The following is a 21,201-nucleotide window of genomic DNA, read 5'->3' as shown; positions in this document are numbered from 1 at the left end:
GGGGCGAATTATGCTTACTTAATCTATAGAATAGTTATGTCCATTTTCCATGCTGGCATGGGTTAGATGGCATGACATGAACCGGTAAGCCGGAGAGCTGTACAAGGATCCATTCTGACTTTGGCTTTTATGGCTGGATGCCCTTCCTAATGCCAACCACTCCAAGAGTGTAGTGGGTGCATTTTACATGTCACCAGCATGAGTGCATTTATGTGTCACTGGCACTGGTGCTGTTATGTGTCACCAACACTGGCCACAACTATGATTTCACTTGACTTGACAAGTATTCTCAAGCACAGCAAATCGCCAAAGGTTACAATCACTTGTCATCACCTCCATGAAATCCCACGTTTGAAGATTACGCTTCACCACCTCATTCTATGTTTTCCTGGGTATACCTCTTCCACAAGTTCCCTCCACTGATAGAAATTCACATTTTTTTACACAGCTGTCCTCATATATATATATATATATATATATATATACACACACACAGACACATATATATATATATATGTATATATGTACATATATATATATATATATATATATATATATAGGTGAGTGTATAAGTACGTCTTTAGGTCTGTGTTTGTCCTCCACCACCACTTGAAAACCAGTGTTGGTGTGTTTACGTTCCTTTAACTTAGTAGTTTGGCAAAAGAGATCAATAGAATACGTACCAGGCTTTTAGAACAAATAATCGCTGGGGTCAATTCATTCAACTAAAATTCTTGAAGGTGATGCCCCAGCATGGCCACAAGTAAAAAAGAAAAAGAGGTAAAGTGTTTTGTGCAGTATTTGGGGGGTGAGACACAATGGTAGAGGCAAAAGGATGAAGGTAGCAGGTGAGCTTGGGCGACTGGTTTCATGTCACCAATTTAAAAGAGCAGAGACTGTTGTTGTTGTAGCAGTGGCGGAAACAGGAAGAAGAAACAATATGTCTGGTACATAGTAAATTATTATTTCAGTACAAAATGTAAGTTGAAGTGAGGAGGGCAACAATATTATTTGAAACAAAATATAAAAATACAGAACCATCAAGTAACTAAAGTTCTGAATTTGCAGACATATCTAAAAAAAAAAAAAAATAAAAAAAATAAAAAAATGTACTCCAAAACCTTTTGGAATCAATAAGAAATAATCGTAGATGTGTTATGTTGAAGATAAGCAAATATTTGAGAAAGTTTTTTGGAAATGAAATTTTCTTTTTTATTTCCAGGTAAGCATACAACAGCAACTACCAATTGAAAATATGAAAAGGAAAAGAGAGAGAGAGAGAGAGAGAGAGAGAGAGATTTCTCAAACAGTTCACACTACAGCAAAACGGGTGTTTATCTAAACATCACGCAATTAATAGTTAAGCACTATTGACGAAAATAATTATCCAATGTGTGTGTGTGTGTGAATGTGTGCACACGCCAATATCAAGCAGTGAGAATGAGTGCTCAACATCACATTAGTGGCTAAATATTCTTTATTTGTGGTTAACAAGGCTACCACTGGTTTCATACTGAGAGAAATTTCTCAACAATTATAAAGCCTGAAACCAATGGTAACCTTGTTAACCCACAACTGAAGTATGTGTATATATATATATGAGGTCACAGAAGTGTGACGAAAGAACTCTGGCCGAAATAAGATTAAGATTAATGTAATATAAAGCTGAAGCAAATTAACACCAAATATACAGTGCGTGTGTTTTTATTGGCTAAACTGGCAATATGACCATCCCCAAGTACAACAATATATATATATAGTTTTAGGGAAAATAACCAAGTTTCAAGAACTCATCATTTATTGTGCTTTTAATTGTTAATTTTTCTATATGTGATAGTCGATTTTCATCGATGAGTTCTTGAAACTTGGTTATTTTCCCTAAAACTATATATTTTATATATATTTTATCTATAAAGCTCAATTTAATTTTAATTTTTTATAAATTGATTTTAATTGAGTTTTTACCTGTAATTTTGGATTTTGTCCCTAATATTATATATATATATATATATATATATATAAAGTTGGTAAATCATAAATCAAAAAAAGGAGCACACTATGAGGTTACTCTGGGTTTCATGTTCATAAAGTGCTTAGCTTTACGGCATTTCTTCAGACCCTAGGTCTATGGCCTCTCTAGCAAATGGCTTCTCTAGATAATGTAAATATAGGTATGTATGTATAGCTAGAGATTTGCTTCTTTGCAAACACATTGAAGTAAATTCTTTTCAAAACTGAAACGATAGATTTACTTATATATTGTCTGAAGCAAAGTTCTTGAACTTCTAAATTGTTTGACCCTATTACAGATATACAGACCCTTTATTGAAACCTCTTATCCCTACCTCCCCCACACACCCAGTAGAATAATATGGTAATCTTGGAATTTATTGGAGTCCATTCAAAAGAGAGTTTACAAATGAGTGTATCCATTAAGAAAAAAAATATTATCAATGATAACCTATTTAAAGCAATTAAAATTATGAACAGTATTCAAAACCTTAACAACCTATATTTTTTAGCAATAAAATACATTGTATGAACATTTCAAATGTTAATATTGCCCATTGTTAGAAATCAAAGACAAATATTTTACTCTGCATTACTGGAAAATGAGTAATACTAACAATAATATAAAGCATATTCTAAAAAAAAAAAAAGTTATCTCCCTTCTTTTCTAACAATACCGAATGTTTGTTGCATAAAATATTAGTAGATTGTACTTCATCACTGATACAAATTGATTATTAATTGGTTAAAAAAAAAAACACTTTAAATCTATTCCATAAAACTTCAAGAATGCCAAATAAGCTTAATCTTCCAGTGAATTTTCTATTTTTTTAAATTGTTTTTAGAATAACGTACCTTTTCCAAATTTCTAATTTAATATCTGAACTATAGGAATAAAATAAAAAATACAATGGGATATTTTTACTCTATTAAGGCAACAGAGATAAAACAGAACCATCAAGAGATGATGAAATATTTTTTGAATAAAGATGCTTAATGAGATCAATAGAGCTGATGTCCATTAATGATAGCATGAACATTTAAGAGAAGCTGGTAGGAGTTTGAGTCTTAGCTCACCACATTCAGTGATGTTAAGTTTGTTTGTTCACTTAACAGTGTATTTATATGACAGAGTCTAGTTGTGACCATATATGGACTTGGAAATGCAAGTCTATATGTACTAGCAGCTTCCCTAAGATTTAGATATTTGGTTGCAGTGATTTCATTGATCCAGAAATCAGTAAAACCTTTATATTTGAACAATGCCTTTGCCTGAAGATCCATGTTCACGTCAATCAATTCCTCAATATCTACATTGGTTGTTCCAACAAAGAATGAAGAAAGAAGCCAGCCAGGAATCTTCCTATAATTTTTCAAAGTAACTTCTATAGATGAGGAAGTTGTTATCTGAAATATTTTCATCTGATTTTTGTTCCAGTCAAGGAATATTGAAAATTTCTACAACCTCAAATACACACACACACAGACACACACACACACAGATATATACACACACACACAGATACACACACACACACACACACACACACACACACACACACACACACACACACACACACACACACACACGTGAATATAAAGTATATAAAATATAAATACACGCCAATCTCCACTTGAAATTTCATTTCAAATATATATATTTTCCTCGTAACTGTTTCTGAACTTCATTCAATTTTAAGATAACAACAAATAAACCGACTTTACACAGCCACTGTATATTACCTAGAAATGGATCCACATCATTAAGGAACTCCAAAATCGAATCAAAAGATTCCCTTAATTAATTTTTTTATCTGCTTGTTGAGTCTGGAGGAAGGAGCAGTACCCATGACCTTTACAAGCTTTCTAAGACTGGTGAGGTTGATAGAATTATTGCTTAACCCTTTAGGTTACTCTGCCAAATGTAATGCTTATTTATTCACATTGTTTTGAATTATTTATGCATCACCCCATAGCTTTAAGATTCTCATGAAGTGATTGTCTATTTTTAGAATGACCTTGTTGAGTTGGTATGAAAAGCCAGATCTAGCTGGTTCGAACATAAAACAGGTGGAATATTTGGGCCTGATATGGCCGGTTTAAATGTTAAAGGGTTAAACAGTTATAGGTCAACACATACAGGATACACGTGACTACAAAGAAGATTCCAGAGGGTTGACTTCATGGGGAGAAAGGATTGGGTTTAAATTGCAGGGCTGAGGAGAGTTGAATGCACCAAGTGTGATGAGAGATGGAGAGATGAGTGGGCTACAAGACTAAGGCCAGCTCTATGGAACAGAGACCATTATAGTATTGATAGAAAAGAGAGAAGCAGGAGACAGCATGTTTGTGAACCAGAGGCTGGAGTGTGTCTGTTGGGGATTGAATATCAATTAGTCAAGTGGTCCTTCTCTGGATGTGGTCCAAAATGTTTGAGGACATGGTAACAACACCATCTCATAATGTAATTGCAATGAAGCGAGTATTAATACTAAAACAACTGAAAGTATCTTTCAAAAGAAATATTTCAAAGTAAACAACATTAAACAACAAACATTATCATCACAGCATCAACATATACAAGCCAACGAGGGATCTTCTGTGTGATAACTCAACTTGCTAGAAATGACAACCAAATTTCCCTCAAATTACACATTACTGTCTTTAAAACAAACAAGGGTACGCGTTACATAATGTAGTGTTAGGAACACTGTTTGAATTGAAGGCTGTTGTTAGAATGGTCTTGATCATTAGTCATCCTGATCATTGCAGACCAGGAGCAAAAAAGACAAACAGACGCAATATCAACTTATACGTGTTGCTTTCATTCTTTTTTCATTTATTTTCTTGTGTTGACATGGGTGATACAAATTAGGATAGATTAAAAACAACAGCATATACTAATGAGTTGAGCTTCCTGCAAATATGGATGGAAGAACAGACAGATGGATGACTAAATGGGTGGATACAGGAACAGTAAATGAATAGATGGATAGTTGGGTATAAAAAATATACTCAGATAACAGCGTTTGTTATTGTTCTCCTAGACTAAATTTTTAAAGTCATGTCCTTTTAAACTAGAGGAAGACATTTTTGCAAGGCGTCTCAAGGCTGTAAGAGAAAGGAGGAAAGTACTGATATTCTCCTCCCAGAGACCTGGTTCAAATATTTTTTTAACAGAGTAGACAATATGAAAGACACCCAAGGTTCAAGGAGTGAAAAACAATTACACTCAAGCTGGTGAGTTTCAACACAGATCCTGTCAACTTATTTTCACTTACAAGAGTTGAGCCAACCTGGGGCTGTAGTAAAAGACACTTGCTTAAGATACCTTGAACAGGATTGAACTTACAACCATGTGATTACTGAAGTAAATTATTAACTAAGTCTATGTTTTTTCTTCTATCATCACTAAGCTCTTTGCCCTCCCAACATATCGCATCCAGTTGCAACATACAGTGAGGTTTTATTAAACCTAAATACAATGAATAGAAGCTTTGTTACAAGACAGTTTTCCTTACCTGAGAAGTTCTTAGGTCACAGATACAACAATGTGAGCAAATTAGTTTTTTCACCAACATTTTACCTTTTGACAGGAAGTTAAAATGCAACAGACAGATCAATGAAAATGTTTCATGGTATCTAGTTTTATGTCACAGATTTCTGATTCAAAATATCTCTCAATCATCAATAAATAAACACCAATCACATAATAGCTTTCTTTCCCAGACAAAAGAATATTTTCATTAGTAAAAAATATTTTATTTTAAAAAAACTACTTAATTTCAAGAATCAATTTTTATTTTATTTAAAATTCCTTTAATCTTATTCAGAAGGTCATCATGTCTACCCAGTTATATCCATAAAATGGCTATACTTTCAAGCACATCATTTCCCTCCCTATGCCAAACTATTTCATGCCAGAAAGGATGATGGCCTGTCTGGTTATAAAACATCTATTATATCACCAACAACTACCTTATGTGCACACATTAAAGATACTTATTATGCACTCTATTCTATTTCAGCGTTGTTAATTTGGGAAGATACCAAATATCACCAAACAGACTAGAATAACAAATGCTGATATTAAAACAGTTTTTAGAGCTATAATAGAGAATGGTCAATGGTATATGAAAGACATATTGTTAAGGTATAGTAGAAAGTTTCATCAATATTATTGGCAGAAGGAGGAAAACACAGGATTTAGAGCTAAGACACAAAATATGGTTTAAACAAGTTTAAAATAAGGAAATCATTCCATCATTCTGTAGATTATTTTGCTTTCATAGCCATCATTTAATGTCCACTTTTTCATACATGCATGGGTCAGATGGAGTTTATTTGATGCAAATTTTTTACAGACAGATACCTCTCCTCTGGCTAATCCTCACCTGTGTCCAAGCAAGGTGATTCTACTCCCATGGCCAGACATGTTTTCAAATGATTCTACTCCCATGGCCAGACATGTTTTCAAATGAACAACACAACACTGCTTATATGACAGTGACATTCATTTACAACTATCATGCACACATATACACACATGCACACGTACACACATGATGGGCTTCTTTCAGTTTCCATCTGCTAAATCCACTCACAAGGCTTTGGTTGGCTCAGGGCCATAGTAGAAGAGACTTTCCCAAAGTATCACACATTGGAACTGAACCCAGAACCAAGTGGTTGGGAAATGCACTTCTTACCACATGCCTAGTTAATTATAATTTTCTGCTTGTTATAATAATTAATTTTGGCTTCCTTGCATCAATTCTAGAACAGTATTTACTGAGAAGTCTAACAAATGGAATACAATATTTCAATAAACCCTGCTGGCCAGGATTAAATATTCCAGTGGAAATCAAGGAAGCAACAAGAATTTGGTTATGCAAGACATTTTCATTTTGTGTTTTGAAAAATATTTAAAAATTTCAATTTTAATCATATCTGACATAAAATTCAGTTTTTCATTTAAATATGATTTAAAGCTAAAACAGCATATCACCTAATGCTAGTGACAGAACCGAAGAGATATCAATATAACTGATGCTATACACTCTGATTGGCACCTATTTCTTCACGAGATAAACTGAAAAAAAAACCCCCCATCAACCTATCATTAAACTCATTCTGCCTATCCCCAGCCTGCCACCACACTTTGCTTTTTCTAACTTACTGCAATAGGTTAAGCTTCTGTAATTCAAACTCATATTCACCTCATTGAAAAACATGATGCGACTTTTGTTGATCCATTTACTCCTGTTCTAATCTTCCTCTACATTATTCTAAGCTACAAATTCTATCAAAGCCCTTTAGAATGAAAAAGAAACAAAAAGAAATCTGCCCTACCCCCACCTACCCATCTATACAGTTAGGAGCTCTAGTTATTAACCAATAGAAATTTGGAGTTAAACCTAGCAACAAGTTTATCCCACTCACTTCTATATCAGCAACAACAATAATAATAATAATAATAATAATAAATTTCTTGGAATTTCACTTAGTCTTGTTAAGACATTGCCTCTCACAAATCTTTGAAAATTCTTTTTTATAAATCTGTAACCATTAACTGTTAAGTGACAAAAATCATATCATTATTATTATTATTATTATTATTATTATTATTATTATTATTATTATTATTATTAACTTGGTTATTTTTTGTAATAAATTTGAAATATTAAAAGATTTTATTTATGAATATTAATTGAAATTTTTACCATGCAAAATAAAAATAGGGAAAAGATTGATAGTTATGGGGGTGGGGAATCAAGTCAAATGTTGGAAATTGCCTTGAAGAATTAAATCTGAACTGTATTAAAGAGAAAAATATACATTTTTAAGAAAAAGAAATAGAAAGAGAGATTATAAGAAAATCTGAATAAATAACAGCTTACCAAGCTAATCATGTTGAAAGTATTTGTACAACAAAAACAAGCAGAGCAACAAAGAATTAACCTATATAGTTTACACTTTTAATATATCAGAATCGTCACAAGAAAAAAGGAAACTTAATAGATTTAAAAGAATTTTTATTTTACAAAACGATAATAAAAAGTATTCAATGAATTTTCATGATGTTCTGAGCATTTCAATAAAGCTTTCTGAAGGTTAATAGTTATAATGTAAGATAATATAGGCAAGCCTGCACTTAGCATCACTTTTATAATGAGGTGAACTGGCTTTGCACCAGCGACAAAACACAACCTAGAGACAGTTTGTGTTCTTGTTTTGCTTGCTTTCTTTTTTTTAAGAGATAAAAGCAATCATGACATAAAAAGAAGTGCAAATAATAATGATAATAATAATAATAATAATAATAATAATAATAAAAATGATAATAATGATAATAATCGCGTTCATTTTGAGAGGAGTGTTACATTCTCTTTTAAAGGACAAATAGTTTGTAATGAAGTATCTGATAAATATATATAAGGTAGTTAACTCTTATGGTGTATTCCATTTGTGTTTGTGCCTAGAAGCAGGAATGTGGTGGTGGTGCTGGTGGTGGCGGTAAATAGGGAATTGAATTAAAATATATTTCTAGATGATTTTAGTTGAAAGTCTTCTGCTAATGGCTTATATATAAAAGACTTATCGATATAGATAGATAAAAGTAATCATCGTCTCTATCACTTGTTTTGACATTTCATCTCCATTTTAAGTGTTAATGAGGTGTTGTGGGGGTGGGGTATTAACCAGTGATGTCATGAATTGGATCCTGGTGGGTGTGTGCATGTCAGAACCAGCTCTTTAAGATACCATCGCAACCATCTTTGAACATCCCAAGGCTGATGCAGAACACTCCTCTCAATTTTGAATTTGATTTGTTTTACCGACATTCCAAATATGACAATCCCAACTTTGCTGCCATATTATATTCATGATTAATTTTTTCCAGTATATTTCTTTCAAGATGGCAGCCTGCACTATGAAGGAGATTTGACTGTTATTTCTAACTACTCAAACAATCACACAGGTGTTTCTACACAGCCCTGACAAATATAAACACTTCCATGCACATGGAGATAAACACACCTTCAACACATTCATAAGTTTTGCAAGCGCTGTCAATGGATGCACACCACTGATTATGAATGCAGAGGAACTGCAACTATTGCACTCTCACCAAGTCTACGTTGCACCCACCCAACCCTCCAATGTGTACCCCGCCCCACCGAATCTATAGGTCACACACAGAACTAGACCAAACAGTGGTGAGAGAAGAATATGTTGAGACTGCAACACTGCATTCTCCTCCACAGAATTAACCACTGCATGTTGGAATGTACTGTTCAATCATCGGCTTCACAGAGGAGGAATGGCATCTTGAACAATAATGTTGGCAAGCAAACTTCTTACCACAAAGTCACACCTGTGCCTACATACACAAATGTTTACAATTGCTCAAGAATTCAGTTTCCTCTGCCCAATTTACCAAGGCTAACATTTCAAGCTGAAATGAGAATATCCTTAAATCACTAAAATATTAGTCTCACACACAGGTAATTAACAATCTATTTAATAATTAACAGGTGAGCACTAATTATATCAATTTATTGCTTTGCTAGAATTTAAAGACAATAAAGTGAATGAAAAGCCAACAATATTTCACAAAACACTGTATTCTGATTTAAAAACTAGGCAGCAGAAATTAAATGATGTGACTTTTTAAAATTCCCACCAGGTTTATGATGCAAACAACAGTTATACACTGGGATGGAATTAATTAACTGTTTTTTTGTTCATATACCCCTCAAAATAGATGAATGAAAAGAAAGGACTAAAATATAAACATTTCATGTAAAACATTCTTTCTAATACAGGCACAAGGCCTGAAGTTGTGGAAGAGGGGAAGTTGGCCTCAGCAGAATTTGAACACAGAGCATAAAGATGGAGAAAATGCTGCTAAGCAATATGTCTAGCTTGCTAATGAATCTGCCAGCTCACCATCTAACACTTCATAAAGACAAAACATGTTTCCTAAATACAAGACCCTGGGATCAAAGGATCCAAAACAAGTGGAAATAGACTGAACAAAAGATGAGTTGATAGATGGATGGGAAAATGATGATGATGATGGTGGTGGTGGTAATTATGATATGAAACAGGTTCAACTACGAAGCAATAATTGGAAGAAGAATATTCTAATCTACAAACACCGATACCGTTTATGTTTGTATTGACCAGTTTTTCCATTGAAATTAGCCAATTAAAAATATATAACATCTGATGAAACAGAAATAGATAGATTTGCTTATCTGCATTTTGCTCCAAGAACTGCAGCAATCCACAGCCAAGTGCATCATTAGCATATACTGGATGAGTCAATAGCCCTACTAACCCTAACAAGTTTATATTGAACATTCCAAAATTTCATTCTAGAATGTGTGTGTGTGTGTGTGTGTTCATGGATACACATATAGCCACACACATATACAATGCTCAAATCCATTTTATTCATGCTAGGCTGAATGGAATTGTTTTGACAGATCCTATTTCACTGTGCAGGAGTGGTAGAAGGGAGTGGTCACTTCTGGGTTATGTAACCATGAAACAAAAAGGGATCCTGATGTCAGACAGAGTTTTGCGCCTTTCCCAAAAGGAAAATATCATGGCTGACAAAAGAACTAAGCTTAAAAGCAGTCTAGTACCAATAAACAACTAAGCATTGAAGAGGTGTGTGTGTGTGTGTGTGTGTGTGTGCGTGTGTGCGCATGTGTGTGTGTGTGTCATTTGAGTTGATCTTGTTATTCTGGAATTATCCATCTGGAGGATGTAAGTCAGTTTGCTTTGTTCTTTCTTGGAAAACCCTAGCATTTTTAGATTTTTATGCAAATCTGTCATCACATAACCGCACACCATTATGATAATAGCTACAAATGAAAAGCCTTAATTTAGATACAAAATTTCCCTGTTTGTTCACCATACATCATAGACATTCACATCCACCAGGCAGCTCTACAACAGTACATTACTAACCTCTGCAACAGTACATTACTTACTGCCATGTCCCACAGAACAAGATAAGCTCTGTGCAGATTGCACCAGATTCTTGTTTTTTTTTTAATTAAAATGTTCCATATTTTTAAAAGTGTGGATATATTCTGGCTCTGGTGTCACTTTCATAAGATCATTAGAACAATTCTTCCAATAAATAGCATTGTAAATTTTGTAAGCAACAATGTCATGTTTCATGAAAAGGTCCTATCTAAAGGGCATTTTTGGACAATTTCTGATGAAGCAAGTGATATCTTCCCCACAACCATGGCCCAAATGACATTTCCTATCACATGGAGTTTGAGAAGGATCCTTACCTCGTTTATTAATCAAACGTTCAATAATTATCTCCATTTCCTGAATAGCAAATGTGTATTCTTCAGGTTGGGTTGTGATAGATCTAAAACAAATACAGGAGAGGCTACAGTGTCCCTGTTTATGATATGCATAACCTACCTCCAGCTGATAGAAGACTAAGTTAGTGTAGAGGAAACTAAACTGTAAAGCCACCATCTCGACAGTTGCTAAGTATTTACAATATTGTGATGACGGCAGTAACTCAGCCAGCACTCCTATTTCATTATCTTCATCTCAACTACATCCAATCCCTGCTTTCACACAGACAGACATGCATGGATATTATGTAACACACTCTTTGTTAGATCATTATGTTCTCTCAAAGGGTTATAACCTGAAGATCGTCATAGAGTAAAGCTTTAGAAATATACTCTTAAAGGAGATGGATGCATGCACACACACACACATGCATACACACACATATATACGATCTATGTGTGTGTGTCTATATTATATATGTATACAAATACACCAAAGTTATGGGTTAATTAAGAGTCCTGTTCATTGCTAAAATATCAAAAGAAAAAGGCCCAGTTTAATGTTATTTAGAACATTGAAATGAATTACAAAAATGGAATTACATCCATGTCATACCATAGAAAGTGAAGAAGAAGAAGAAGAAGAAGAAGGAGGAGGAGGAGGAGGAGGAGGAGGAATGTAATAAACACCATAAAAAGAAGAGACGAAAGAAACAAATGAGATAATTAGGTAACAATAGTAGAAAGCCTTTTAAAAAGATAACGAGCGAAAACTTCAACATTGGAAAGTATGGGATGTAAGAGGAAGAAATTTGATCATCAGCTATTTTAGAAGAGACCTAGTCTATCTCAAGAAATATCAGGGTGTTTGGTAGAACCTTTCCTTCACTGTAATATGAACTACCCAAACATCTCTCCTTCCCTTTCTGCTGGCTTCCTTATCTTTTTGCTATTACTTGTTTCAGTCATTGGACTGTGGCCATACTGTAGCATTGTCTTGAAGGGTTTAAATCAAACAAATCAACTGCAGTACTTTTTCTGTTTTAAGCCTGGTACTTATTTTATCAATCTCTTTTGTCAAACTGCAAAGTTACAGGAACATAAACTAACACTATCAAGCATTGATGGGGGACAAACAACATACACACATATACATGATGTGCTTCTTTTAGTTTCCACCAACAAAATTCACTCACAAGACTTTGGTTGGTCTGGTGCTATAGTTGAAGGTACTTGCCTAAGGTGCCACACAGTGGGACTGAAGCCAAGACCACATGGTTGGAAAAGCAAGCTTCTCAACAACACAGCCATGCTTGTGCTTATCTGGAATCTATTAAGCAAGGGCGTGAATGCACAGACATGTATGCATGCCTACATATACAGACAGGCTGTATGAACAAATGGATAAATAAATATGTGTGTGTGTGTGTGTGTGTGTGTGTGTGTGTGGTTCAACTGAATTGCAATTTTGAAAGAATAATTAACAGGAAACTATAAAACAGCCTTTGACTTGTATACTATGAGAAATCAAGATAAGCAGAATGTTGCAAGGTATATAAAAGTGAGCGGCAATACAAAATGAATTAGAGAGAGAGAGAGAGAGAGAGAGAGAGAGAGAAGGAGGAAAACATTGAATTTGATTGAACATAACTGAAGATATGGAACCAATAACATGTTTTTCATCAATGAATACTCCAAATAGTCCTTTCACAAAAACATCCTTGTCCCATTCAGAAATGTTTGTTGATTCTGGTTCCTTCAACTGTGTCCTCCCACTCACTCAAACTTCATTTCTATGGCCTCTTTCACACACACTCTTTGCTTCAGCTACTCTTCGTTCTCTCTGTATATATGCATCTGTGTATGTGTGTGCACATGTGTGTGTGTGCGTGCATATGTATGTGTGTTCGTGAGTGTGTGCATAAATTTGTGTACACATGCACAACAAAATATATGCACACACAAAACTATACACATTATTTAGATTTGCATGCATACCTACGTGTGTGTGTATATATATATATATATATTATCTATGTACACATATGCATATTCATGCAAATAGATCCACAAACACACACACACACACACAAACACACACACAGACAAACACACGTCTCTGTGTATGTGTGTGTATAAGTGCATGTGAGTGCTAATGTGTATATGGATTTATGTATATAAACAGAAAATGGATTTGCTATATTTTTTGTATATGCATATGCATGCACACCCTCTCACACACACAAAAACACAGCAAATCCACTTTTTTTTAGGTTGATATAAATACTTCCTCCACCACCACCACCACCACCACCACCACCACCACCACCACCACCACCACCACCACCACCAACACACATGAATCTAAAGCATTAATCTGCTATATTCCTGTACTGTTTTATCTCAGTATGTGTATTTGAATATATAGGTTTGTTTGACAATATTCTACTAAATGTTTATAATTATAAACACGCACATGTTCACAATCATTTGTAAATGTAGCAACAGTTTTTTCTTGGGTATAAGCAGATGCATATAAACTCATGTTTGCCTGTGTTAGTCTTGTTATATATATACAAACATATGTGTGTGTATATATATATATATATATTTATATATATATATATATATATATTTATATATATATATATATATATATATATATATATATATATATATATATATATACACAGACTCACACATACATACACACATATATACAAACATATATATGTATATATGTTTATAACTGTTGGAAAGCCACATAGTTATATTTCACTTCAGTAAAGAGAAATATGATGTTTATACATATTGCTATTGAAAAAAATATTTATTTTAATATGTGTGTTACATAGTTGTCTGTAATTACTATATAAACATGCTAGTCTCCAGTATTCACAAGTTCACAGAAACAAACAATAAAGCTGTGGTTGTTTTCGTTCCCCTTATTCCAATTTGTTCAGGAATGGTTTTTTGTATGAGTATCTGTGTATAAACATGTTGTGTTTGTGATGGGGGAGAGTGGGAGAGTGGTTGGACAAGAATTACAATTAATCCACATCTTCTAACTCCAGGATGCTGCTTCCTACACGTGCCAACAGTATTTTCTTTAACAGTGCCTGGTTAATATTCTTGTTTCTTTCAAATGTTTCACACACATAATGATCTAATATATATATATATATATATATATATATATATATATATATATATATATATATGTATAATTCAATAATAGGATAAAGTCTTTATAAGAATTTATCAAGTAGTTAGCGTGACAAAACTTCATAAGGGAAAAAAACCCATCATTTATCCCTAAATTAATATATATATATATATATTACTTGACAACCAATGTTGATGTGTTTACATACCCGTAACTTAGCGGTTTGGGAAAAGAGACTAATAGAATAAATACTAGGCTTACAAAGTCCTGGGGTTAAATTGTTCTACTAAAGGCAGTGCTCCAGCATGGCTACAATCAAATGACTGAAACAAGAATATATATATATATAATTTTAATAATAAAGGGTAAAATCAATAATAATTTTACCCGTTATTATTAAAATAATATTGGAATAAATTCACTTCATGACAGACTGCATTTACTGCGGTCTAGATCTTAACACACACGTGGGTATAAAAGAAGGATGTGAATTATACTTGGCAGTATATTTTTACGAGCGTGAATAGATATTGGATATAGGATGATGCTGATCGTGTGCATATTTTGAAATACTCATGAACTTATACGAAATACTATGCAGAAGAGTAACAGTAAGTAAAATAATTTTATACTTTAAGTTCAAAACACATCCATAGTTAATCAGCCTTACTGATTCATTATTTTTCTTTTGCTTGCCTACAATAAAGTGTGTTATTCTTGGAGATTTTAAGGTAGTAAAAAGGACTTTAGCGTCTATGTCTTATGGTGCAAGGTGAGGCATAAAGCCGATCCCTTGTTATAATTATGTATATAATTATAATTATATTGTCATCATCATTTAACATCTGCTTTCCATGCTGGCATGGGTTAGATGGCTTGACTGGAACTGCTAAGCCAGAGAACTGCGCCAGGTTCCAGTCTGGATTAGGCTTGGTTTCTATGGTTGGATGCCCTTGCTAACACCAACCACTCTGAGAGTGTAGCAGGCACCTTTTACATGTCACTGGCATGGGTGCTCTTATGTGTCAGCAGTACCAGTCACAACTATGGTTTCACTTGGTTTGACAAGTCTTCTCAAGCACAGCAAATCACCAAAGGTCACAATCACTTGTCATCACCTCCATGTTTTCCTAGGTCTACCTCTTCAACAACTTCCCTTCACAGTTAGAGATCCGCACTTCTTTATGCAGCTGCCCTCATCCTACACATCACATGATCACACCAGCACAGTCGTCTCTCTTGCACACCACATCTGATGCCTCCTTTGCCCAATTTTTCTCTCAAGACACTTTCATTCAGTTGTATATGGACACTGACATTGCACATCAAGCAGAACATACTAGATGTATTTTTTTTCAAGCCTTTACATGTTCTCTGCCATCATAACCCATGTTTCACTGTCATGTAGCATGGCTGTTCACACACATATATCATCATCAACATCATTTCACGTCCATTTTTCATGCTGGTAGGGGTTATATATATGTATAAACCATAAAAAGGTAGAAGGTATGAGGGGGTGAATATATCTATTTAGCAACTTGTCATGCTTAGGATTACAGCTGTTTAACAGTTTTCATCATGTAACAATAATTTCAGAGTATAATAAATTATTTTACATGCCTGCATTAATATGCATGCTAACCATGATAGTCACATGATTCTCTGAATCCATATATTACCCAACAAGTGTGTGTGTGTGTGTGTGTGTGTGTGTGTGTGTGTGTGTGTGTGTGTGTGTGTGTGTGTGTGCACATGCTTGGAAGTCTGTGTGTGCATGCGTATGTGTGTGCATGCGTATGTGTATGCACATGTATGGAAGTGTGTGTGTGTGTGCATGCGTGTGTGTGTGTGTTTGTGTGTGTGTGTGTGTATGTGTGTGCACGCATGAGTGCATGTGTGTGTGAGTGTGTGTACATGTAGGAGAAACATGTAATAAATCTCCTATTAGAAATTCTTCAGACAGAGAATCTAATAATACCATGATATCATTTGATTCTCTGTTTGATGAATTTTCTAATAACAGATTTATTACATGTTTCTTATATATGTTATATGTACAATTTTGTAATTCCTATTAGCAAATGAAACATGTGTAATGGGGAATAAATAATACCAAAAATTATTTCCAATCTCTTGTTTTGGTATATAATTACTCATCAACAAATATTTTCCAGAATTTTCAACTTTTATGCTTACCTTACACAAATATAGCATCTACATACGGATTTGGAATACTGGAATAAGCAGATGTGCTTCAAGAGGACACAGCTTGGATTTTAACCCTGTCTACATAATATGCTATATGACTGTGTGCCTCTAAACCAGGAGGAAGTCTCTGCATTGTCTCACAACCTGCTAGAAATAGCAACCAAACTTACTTTAAATAATTCCACTGTGCTATAGAAAAAAGAAAGGCATAGGATAATGTTGTTGTTGATATCCTTAAAAAGCCAGAAGAGCAATGAACGTAGGTTTGCTCGGTGAGGGTTGGCCTGAGGTTAAATAGCAATAGCAACATAAGATATGAGCAGGCAAGAAGTCACTTGATCAGCTACAAATAACAGCAAAATTTCCTTCAAATCTCATACAACTGTCTTTAAAAGAAGAAAAAGATACCATGGATAATATAGTGAGATAACCCTAAAAAGGAACTGTCATGGCTGGAATTAAAAGCTCATCAGAACTTTTAAACAACGACAACGAATATATTGCTAATATTCAATTGCGAGTCTAAATAATCTTTAGAAAATATTGACTGAGACAGTATAAATCACCTGATAGGAAAAAAACAACAGAAGTATTACCAATGGATTAAGACAGCATTTACAAGAGACAGAAAGAAAACTGTAGGTTTTAATACATTAGGAAATTGCACACGCACGCACACACTGGCTGACTAAATGAGTGCTCAATACTGGGAGATGGGTAAATAATTCTTATAAATAGAATTTATGTCAATGTTTTTGAAATGTCATCTTTAATGGTGGAGTGTCATTTGTTATTTGAAACCTGATTGAAAAACTGATGATTTTTATCAGCATGAAACCTTGGTTTCCAGAAAGTTAACAAATTCTATTAAAAGAATACACACACACACACATGCTACTGTAAACTGTGCATATAAATATACATAGAGATTTATATTTAAATACACATACATACACAAGTCTTATCTGGTCTCTCATTGATGACTTATGACTGTAACCTTTACACAAATTTACCAATGTGCAGAAGTTTCAGGTAGAATTTTTTTTTTTTGTAAATCAGTTAATTCTGACCTAAATTTACACTAAAGAGTGAAATTGCATCCAAATAGACTTTGAACAAGACTATACACAATAATCACCGTTCATCATCGTTGTTTAACGTCCGCTTTCCATGCTAGCATGGGTTGGACGATTTGACTGAGGACTGGTGAAACCGAATGGCTACACCGGGCTCCAATCTGATCTGGCAAAGTTTCTACAGCTGGATGCCCTTCCTAACGCCAACCACTCTGAGAGTGTAGTGGGTGCTTTTACGTGCCACCCGCATGAAGGCCAGTCAGGCGGTACTGGCAACGATGTGAGAGAGGCTCTTTCCAGTGTCCATCTACCAAATCTACTCACAAGGTTCTGGTACCCCCAATATACGAACAGACATCACCACAAACAACAACAACACCAAAACGACAGCTTCTGAAACAGATTTCTATCTCTAAAAATACTTAAATAAATCTGAAAATACTGGGGCCATAATAACATATCACATAGCTATGTATGCAGACTTAGAAATAGAAGTGAAAAATCTTAAAGACAAAGGGACGCTGCCTCCCTGCATTCCTTGTTTTTAGTTTCCTGTTGTGGATGCTCTGGGATATATCATTAGTCATGTTTCTGGAGTCTCACAGTGTTCTAGGTCTTTCAATATCAGACCCCTTACTCAGTTGACCCAGCTGGGGCTGATTAAGTCCCAGCCAGTAACCCAATAACAGCAAGCTACTGGTCTGCCCCTTTTATCCAAAGCCTTCTCTACAACATCAGCAATGAATTTTCTAACTCCCTACTTTGCTGCACCAGTAATTCCAAGCTCAGTCAGAGCTTTGCAGAATGAATGCCCCACAAAACTCCAGCAGCCCACTTCAACCATCTCATGATGTGCCTGCCAGCCCCCATCTTAGTAGAGATACAAATATCTCTTCAAAATAACTACAGAGTAAATATTTATAATGATTAAACTGAAACAAATTGAAGACAGGCATAAATACAGAAACTGACAATGTATTTGGATTTGCCCAGTTCCAAATAAATATAAAGGCAAAGTAGCATTGTTACACACAGTAGGTTTCATCTGTACGAGTCTAACATTACAATAAAACTGTGAACAGACGTACAAAATGAAAAAAAACTACACAAACAGCTTAATGCTGTTCTGAACTAACCCCCTCCCCCCCGGCCCGCAAAGCTAGAGTACATGAAGCTATCTTGGTGTTTCGATACAATAGAAACATACAATAGTTTATCATTATTATTTTAATGTCTGGTTTTTCGACACTGGCATTGCTTGTTTTTATGATTGAATATGAACAATAACTGATTTCTTTTGACAAGGCACAAGATCAAACTTTTATAAGAGTGAGGTAGATTTGATAAAAACAACCACCATATATTGCTAGTATTTTATTCAATGTTAAATAGTACAATGTAGAGTTTGTCCCAGGAAGGCATCAAACTGTCTGAGCCATTTCCATTACTGCAGCAGCATAGAATAGCTTTGTTATGAATCATAGTGTAAAGAAGTTTGATTCCCAACCACAAAATTTTCATTCAATCTCATGACATGGGCAAGTGTCTTTTACTATAACCTCAAGCTAAACAAAGCCCTGGAAGTGGATTTGATAGATGAAAACAGAAAGAAGCCCATCATTTGTCTGTGGGGAGTGGGGGGGGGGCATAGCCTTGACATCACATGATTGTTGTAAATTAATGTCATTCGTTTCTAAGATTGTGGAATTATCTGGCCATAGGGAAATATTGCCTTACTTGAAAATGGAAATAAGGGTTGATGACAAGAAGGGCATCCAGCCATAGAAAATCTGCCTCAACACATCCTATCCCACCCGTGCAACCATGAAAAGTGAACATTAAAACGATGATGATGATGTAGTTATGGTTAACTCAGTCCCACTATTTTAATTCATTGATGAGGGATGGAACAAAACAATTAAACCAAATACGCAAGTATGGATGCCTTAAACTCTAAGACTATTTTCTATTAATGGTCTTTAGTCTACATCTGAAGACAGTCATTGAAAGAAAGGAATGTAGTCAACTGCCTCAATCCAAACATATTACTCCTATTTAGTTTATCAAATCTGACCAGATGAAATACAAAACCTGACCCTGAACAGATTAGAATTAAAGCTAGAACAAAACTAAATGCTGTGGCAGGTAATGGCCCTTATCTTTGTTTGCACCATGGACTGGTTTCATGGAAGACAATTTTTCCATAGACTGGAGGATGAAACACAACAAAACACAATAAAATTCATTATATATAATTTAATTATTACATATATTTTACATGCATAATGGTTTGATATTTTGGTTGGCACAAGACCAGCAATTTCAAGGGGGCGGGGAAGCTGAGTTGATTACATCAACCCCAGCGTTTGACCGGTACTTATTTTATCAACTCCAAAAGGATGAAAAGTAAAGTCAACCTTCATGGAATTTGAACTCAGAATGTAGAGACAGATGAAATGCTGCTAAGCATTTTGCCTGGTATGCTAACAATTCTGCCAGCTCACCCCGTTTGACATATATAATACATCTATAATGTAAAAGCACCCTACAGACTGTGATGGTCAATAAAATGGAAATGAATTTTAAAATTTATTCCTTTTGTGTGACCTGGTCCCAAATGATTCACAGCTCAGTGTTGTGGCCTGGTAGTTGGAGACCCTTGCTGTAGGGTATTCATTTCAATACTTCTACTATTGATCATTTCCAATAGTAACACAGAGCAGGACCCAAGGAATTTCCGTGTTTTAGAAATGCTTCTGTTTCGATTCTGACGTCTAAATTTATATATCCTCACAACATCACTTCTTTATCGTAAAAATTTCAATTATGTCTTCAGTTTCGTTCCTTAGTTACGATTGTTTAAAGAGTAACACCCAAACAGATAAATGTCATAACAAGCAGAAAATTATCAGAGATGTCAACAACAATTGTGGTGGTGGTGGTGGTGGTGACAAGAACAATGATGATGTTGATGGCGTTGATGATGATGAGGGAGGTGGTGATAAGGACGGTGGTGGTAGTGAGGATAAGGATTATGATGGTGTTGATAGTGGTGGTGTTGGAAGTGGTGAGAGTAATGCTGATATTGATGATGATGGAAATCTAACAACCGTGTGGAGATGGAAGTGGTAATTGGGATAGGAAAGTAAAGAAATCTATAACTCTATCCCCCCCCTACCTCCACCACTCCCTCTATTCTTCCTTTCATCAGTTCAGTTTACTACTTGTGTTGTTGTTGATAATATCGAGCTGTTAACTGTACAAACACCAATCGGTACCAATAAGACTAAAGTGACAGCTAACTACTTCAGCCTCTCTCTCCAAACTACGTTTTTATCATCTGCACACATAAACACACACAAACACACACATACAAACACACGGGTGTAGCAGTGCTCACACA

The 21,201-nt window shown here is 34.8% G+C and overlaps 1 protein-coding gene across 23 annotated transcripts in view; it reads right to left on the bottom strand.

The window, feature by feature from the left end:
- Positions 1-21,201, bottom strand: part of LOC106883622 (calmodulin-binding transcription activator 2) — an 859,097-nt gene that overhangs the window by 408,256 nt on the left and 429,640 nt on the right. The window lies entirely within an intron of this gene.

The sequence above is a fragment of the Octopus bimaculoides genome, chromosome 26 (genome assembly GCF_046866305.1).
Source record: "Octopus bimaculoides isolate indiv1 chromosome 26, ASM4686630v1, whole genome shotgun sequence".
NCBI lineage: Eukaryota > Metazoa > Mollusca > Cephalopoda > Octopoda > Octopodidae > Octopus > Octopus bimaculoides.
The sequence above is the reverse complement of the archived record's forward strand: the minus strand, read 5'-3'. Positions and strand labels throughout refer to the sequence as shown.